This window comes from Patella vulgata, chromosome 5, assembly GCF_932274485.2.
Source record: "Patella vulgata chromosome 5, xgPatVulg1.2, whole genome shotgun sequence".
In the NCBI taxonomy this organism is placed as follows: Eukaryota; Metazoa; Mollusca; class Gastropoda; family Patellidae; genus Patella; species Patella vulgata.
The window spans coordinates 1,504,534-1,511,721 of record NC_065883.2 but is presented as its reverse complement, the minus strand read 5'-3'; the positions used below and the strand labels follow the sequence as shown (position 1 = coordinate 1,511,721).

General features: G+C 40.9%; 1 long non-coding RNA gene across 1 annotated transcript; it reads right to left on the bottom strand.

Moving 5' to 3' along the window:
- Nucleotides 1–3,823: 3,823 nt before the first annotated feature.
- Nucleotides 3,824–5,262, bottom strand: LOC130013054 (uncharacterized). The gene is made up of 3 exons (XR_008788347.1): nucleotides 5,153–5,262; nucleotides 4,417–4,562; nucleotides 3,824–3,856 (listed from the first exon to the last, which is right to left on the bottom strand). It is a non-coding gene; the product is annotated as an uncharacterized LOC130013054 (long non-coding RNA).
- Between the last annotated feature and the right edge of the window lie 1,926 nt (nucleotides 5,263–7,188).

Here is a 7,188-nt window from a genome sequence, read left to right as displayed (position 1 = left end):
GGGGCGTTTTCAGTAACCAATTAGTTGAACTCAAAGCGGAACATTCAATAGTGTTTAATTAAATATTAATAGGCTTGCTTTGACGTCATATCAACACAATATTGAGTAGTCATAAAGAAAAGATTATGCTCTCTGTCGGACCTTTAAAACGATACAACACGCCTGGCACAACCTTTTGTTTATTAGTTGAAGTTTGTTGTTTAATGTTTGTTATGAATCGTGGGGATGGGGACGAACCCAAAGGACCGCCCTGGCGGCTGACAAAACAAAACTTCGTACCTTTGTTTGTTCGACATTATTTCGATAAATGACGGACAAAAGAAAATATGCTTTGCGAGAACTGGGAACATCCAAATCCAAACTCGGGGACCCCCTGTACCCCCAACTCCCTTCATATAATATTGTGAGTTAGAAACCAACCTTTTTGTAATTGATAAAGTTGTGAGCTAGAAACCCACCTTTTTGTAACTGACAGATAAAGTTGTGAGCCAGGTAACAATTATCATCATACCAACTATTACTATCAACATCATACTGTACACAATCTTCTTGATGATTCCAGTCATTCGGTTCCTTCTCGGCCCAATTAGCATAATCAAATGGTGTACCATCTGTCCAACCATGGCCTGTAACAAACCAGAATAAAATGATCTTAACCCTTTACTTTTCACAAGAGACAGAGAGAGAGAGAGAGAGAGAGAGAGAGAGTTGGGGTTTAACGTCCACTCGAGACAAACTAGGTCATTTCGGGACTAATATATGTTTTTTTAATTTATTTCAATAATTCGCTTGAAGTGGGAGGATCCGGAGAAAACCCACGAGGTTGGACAGGCGACCCTACTCCTGTCACGTACAACCGGGGATTCGAAACCACGCCAGTTGACTCAATGACAGGCCTTATGATACAGCACGCACGTGCTAACCATTCGGCCATCCAATCCCCCAAGCACTAACAAACCTCTGCTTGCCAATGAGAGCGTCAAAGTATTCCAATAAAGTTTATCCAATAGTTATCAAATATCGACTGGTAAAAAAAGAGGACTCTTACTTTTCTCAGTATCTCGATCGTTGAGTCCGATCCAGAAAACGCCTGTCTGATTACTGAAAATAGTGAAAAAGATTGATTGTGTATCTATATGAACTACTTCTGGCTCAATCTGTTTCGCAGGGGTAATGCTAAAGTCTAAAGGTCTTACTTAGAACAGTGAAATGAAATGAAATGAAATGGGGTTTAACGTCCTACTGTTTTGCTCCTAAACTGGGCTAATGAAGACGGGCATACGCCATACAGTGTGCTATGAGGGGAATTTTGCCCGGGCAGCGGCGCTACGGCCTACTCTTATATCGAATTCCAACTGCCACGGGATCTTTTACGTGCACGCCAATTTGTACACGGGACCTCGGTTTTTCGTCCCATCCGAACGACTAGACAGCTGTCCTTGTCAGCCCTCCGTCCTGCATCACTGACAAGGGGAAACCACGCCGTAAAATCTGGATGAACATTCTCGGCCAATTCAGGGATCGAACACCCGACCTCCAGGCTGGGAGTCAGCGTCTTACCCACTTTGCCACGTGACCCCCCCCCCTCTTAGAACAGTGTCTACTTCAGTGTAGACATTGGCGTGCAGGTAAAAGAAACCGCTGTGAATTGGAATGTAACCAAGAGTAAGCGGAAGTGCCACTGCGCGTCTTCATACCACCGAGGGCCGAGCTTCGCACTCCCAAGTAGGGGCAGCACGCCCCCCCCCCTTCTGAAAATCCTGGATCCACCCCTGCTTCGTGCTACTAGTATTCAAAGATTTGGGTAGTTTACACCGTAAATATGTAAACTCAGTCGGATTAAAACACAGATCCAATTTCGTTTCGTTTTTTATAGTTTCGTTATATTGGTCTGTACTACACAAGGTTCTGGATGGCGTGATGGATTAGCCAATGAAACCATCTGTTACGGCGACTTCTTGACGTGCCATGCACGGAACTGTTTGTAAACCACTAGAAAAGTCAACACTGATTAATCAATGTCTGACGTCATAGGGTCAAAAGCCGTTCGTACGCCCCCTGACGCGACCTTTCACTACAACCGGTGAGATCTTCATGTAGTGTAGGCCATCGAAAGTATAAAAAACGAAACGAAATATAGATGTGTATTGTAATCAGATAGATGTAACCTTACCTTAGAATTGTTTTAGAGAAGAAGTCTTCAAGTGAAGCATTGTGTATGGAAACCAGATCACCACCAACGGATGTGCAGGTATCACGAGCTTCGGTAAATGTTTTCTGGTTCGATTTGTCTGATATGTAAGCCTAGCAATAAACACATTATAGTAGACTTACATTATTTATATAAGTCTAGCAATAAACATATTATTAGACTTACATTATTTATATAAGCCTAGCAATAAACATAGTAGTTAGACTTAAATTATTTATATAGGCCTAGCAATAAAAACTGTAGTTAGACTTAAACTATTTATATAGGCCTAGCAATAAACACAGTAGTTATAGACTTACATTATTTATATAGGCCTAGCAATAAACACAGTAGTTATAGACTTACATTATTTATATAAGCCTAACAATAATGTATCATTTCTATATATAGATCTTCCAATTAACAACATTACTATAAATAGATCTACCAATTAACAACATTACTATAAATAGATCTACCAATTAACAACATTACTATAAATAGATCTACCAATTAACAACATTACTATAAATAGATCTACCAATTAACAACATTACTATAAATAGATCTACCAATTATGAACATTACTATAAATAGATCTACCAATTAACAACATTACTATAAATAGATCTACCAATTAACAACATTACTATAAATAGATCTTCCAATTAACAACATTACTATAAATAGATCTACCAATTAACAACATTACTATAAATAGATCTACCAATTAACAACATTACTATAAATAGATCTACCAATTAACAACATTACTATATATAGATCTACCAATTAACAACATTACTATAAATAGATCTACCAATTATGAACATTACTATAAATAGATCTACCAATTAACAACATTAATATAAGACCAGCAATAAACTTTATCAAACCGGAAAAAAAACATTACTTTTATAGACACTTTTACAGGATACATTACTTTTAATTTATACGTTCATAAAATATAAATGTTAAAATAATATAACGACTGTTTCATATAAACATCCTGTAAATGAATAAATAAATGAAATGAAATGGGGTTTAAGGTCCTAATGTTCTGCTCCTAAACTGGGCTAATGAAGACGGGCATACGCCATACAGTGTGCTATGAGGGAATTTTTGCCCGGACACCGGCACTACGGCCTACTCTTATATCGAATTCCATCTGCCAAGGGATCTTTTACGTGCACGCCAATGTGTACACGGGACCTCGGTTTTTATCCCATACAAACGACTAGACAGCTGTCCTTGTCAGGCCCTCCGCCATGCATCACTGACAAGGGGGAACCACGCCGGAAAATCTGGATGAACTTTCTCGACCAATGCAGGGATTGAACACCCGACCTCCAGGCTAGCAGGTCAGCGTCTTACCCACTTAGCCACCGTGATCCCCTGTTTGATATAACATATACGTGTTAATTATACTGCAGGTTTAGAGCTTAGATATAAAAACAAGACCTACTTTATAACATATACCACGATAGCCTGTCCAACCAGTAGGACAAGGGAGATTACTCTGTGTTGTAACGGTGATAGGAGGATTTGTAAAACCAGCACGCGGATAATCACAGATAAAACCATGATTCTCTGTACAATTTGCATTCGACCATAACCCAACAGGTCGTAGAGCGCTCATTACTGTACACGTCTTTTGTTCATTGCCTACAATAATAATTCAATTAAAAATAAAAAAAAGGAGAGAGAAGAGAGAGAGAGAGAGAGAGAGAGAGAGAGAGAGAGAGGTAACGTTCACTCGACACAAACCAGGTCATCTCGGGACTAACACACAGTTCAGTTTTATTTCAATAATTCGCTTCCTCGTAGGGGTCTTTAGCAGTGGAGGGCGGGGGGACCGTAGGACCCGGAGAAAACCCACGAGGTTGGACAGGAGACTCTATATCGTGTCACGTACAACCGGGGAATCGAAACCACACCAGTTGACTCAATGACTGCAGACCTTATGATAAAGCGCGCACATGCTAACCATTCGGTCGTCTGGTGCCATAAAATGTGCTACTATGAGTGAAATTTTGTACGGATCGCGGCAGTACGATCTGATCTTATTTCAAATTTCGGCACCGACTGGGCTAATTAATTCCAACTCTCAAGGTTTGTTTTACTTGCACGCCAATGTGTACACGGGACTTCGGGTTTTTACATCCCATCCCAAAAACTAGACACTGTCCCTTGCCAGACTTGAAAAGTTAAAACGTTGTCGTTACCTGTATGTGTTTCACCCCATGACGTAAAACTGACAGGTTGGCTACTGGACCATTTATAAACACCCGGAGATCGGTAGTCATTTAAACCTATCCAATAATGATCACCCTGTAGTGTAATTTCAGCAGCTAAATACGCCTGGACATGGCTATTAAAAAAACAAATAATAGAGAGATATAGTGTTAACCCTGACTGACTGGCGATATCACAGACAATAGAGAGAGAGAGAGAGGGGGGTAACGTCCACTCGACACAAACTAGGTCATTTCGGGACTAACATATGGTTCTGTTTTATTTCAATAATTGGCTTAAGCGTAGGGGTCTTTAGCAGTGGGAGGAAACCGGAGAACCCGGAGAAAACCCACGAGGTTGGATAGGCGACCATAATCCTTGTCATGTACAACTGGGGATTCGAAACCACGCCAGTTGACTCAATGACAGATCGTAATTTGGAGACGATGTTGGAATTATGTATTGTCCACTGTCAAATTTCCATAACAGAAACCTGGCAAACCCTCTCCTCTAAACATTCCTGGGTCCGCCCCTGTTTGACGATGATGTGTGTAACGGCCACTCATCAGTAGTTAAATATTTATTCAATAATTCGTTTGCGCACTGGGTTCTTAAACAGATGCCGGACAACCCAAATGATATACCGCGCACCTGCTATACTATTACCGTTTGTTTTCTCTATGTCTTTATTACACAGTTTTCCTTCATTTTCTAAACAATACTTACTTATCATATACAGTTGCTAGGTGACCTTTCTTAGATCGACAAAATCGCTCGGCCCTGTACCAACTGCTAGGTTTACTGACAAATAAATAACAAGAGCCGCGATATCCAAGACTACCAGGAAACTGAAACAGAGTTTTCCAGGCGTTAATTCATAATCGGTAACAAGAACTAATCTGGGCCGGGTGTAGAAATGGCAACAGGTGAATTGTGTGTGGGCCTATTTCTCTACGTCTTAATTAAACAAACGGCTAACCCAAGAGATGAAGGGATGAATGGGTTGTGTGAAGCGTTTATAGCTGATTGACCCATCGATAAACACACGGCTAACCCAAGAGATGAAGGGATGAATGGGTTGTGTGAAGCGTTTATAGTTGAATGACCCATCGATAAACACACGGCTAACCCAAGAGATGAAGGGATGAATGGGTTGTGTGAAGCGTTTATAGTTGAATGACCCATCGATAAACACACGGCTAACCCAAGAGATGAAGGGATGAATGTCGTGTGTGATCGCGTTTATAGTTGAATGACCCATCGATAAACACACGGCTTACCCAAGAGGTAAAGGGATGAATGTCGTGTGTGATCGCGTTTATAGCTGATTGACCCATCGATAAACACACGGCTAATCCAAGAGATGAAGAGATGAATGGTCCCAACGATAAACTCACGGCTAACTCTAAAGGTGAAGTCTAATGTCGCCTGTTCGATCCCTACTTTGGATTTTCAGACGTGGTTTCCCCTTTTCAGTGGTGCGGGGCGGAGGGCCTGACAAGGACAGATATCTAGTCATTCGGATGGGACGAAAAACCGAGGTCCCGTGTATACACTGGCGTGCACGTAAGAAAATCCCTTGGCAGTTGGAACTCGATATAAGAGTAAGCCATAGTGCAAATTTTCCCTCATAGCACACTGTATGGCGTATGTCCGTCTGCATTATCCCAGTCGGGGCAGAACAGTAGGACGTCAAACCCCACGTAACGGGTGGATAGCCAAACAGAAAGATAGTGGCGACAACATTAACATGTGGACGTGTGTTTTCATTTGTTACGTCATTATATAACGTTACTCAAAGGGGTTTATCAAATTAGCTCCCTTAGAAAATAAGCTTAATTAAAACAAGAAAGAGTAGAAAAACAAATTACCTTTTCACATCCTTTGTTAGCTACCTGTTTCGACACCACTGATTTTGGTTTTCTACATATAGACGGTCGGGTATCTTCACATTTTAAATCTACCCAGCCGCCATTCTGTAAAGATAGATATCAGAGGTGCTAAGAAAGAAAATGTGTTATGTTTGCAAAGATACCTGTAATAATAATAATAATCCGAACATCTATAATGCTCGTAACGTAATTCTGCTACTATACTGAGCTAATGATGTTTCTAGTGGGTTACCCACAGTGCCATGCACCTCACGCCAAAAACTCGCCGTAACAAACCATTTCATTGCCTTATCCCTCACATCATCCAGAACGGGGTTATATAACAACACTTCCAGATCCTGGAGTATTAAAGACAGGTAAAAGAGAGAGAGAGAAATTGGGTTTAACGTCCACTCGACACAAACTAGGTCATTTCGGGACTAACATATGGTTTTAATTTTATTTCAATAATTTGCTTGCGCATAGGGGTCTTTAGCAGTGGGAGGAAACCGGAGGACCTGGAGAAAACCCACGAGGTTGGACAGGCGACCCTACTCCTTGTCACGTACAACCGGGGATTCGAAACCACGCCAGTCGACTCAATGACAGACTTTATGATACAGCGCGCGCACGCTAACCATTCAGCCATCCAACCCCCCGACAGGTAAAAGGAAATTTTGAACTATAAAAAAACAAATGAAATAGGATCTGTGTTTTTTTCAGATTGGGTGTTGCATACATATAAAGTTTCTGTCTCTTTGGCATCACCATAAAAAGCCCCACTTTTCTACGCCCCGGAAGCCTGTTTTTGTTTCTCTACCGTATTATTCTTTGGAACAAATGTCCAATTTACTACCTTTTAATGTACTCTTACTTTCACCGATTAAAAAT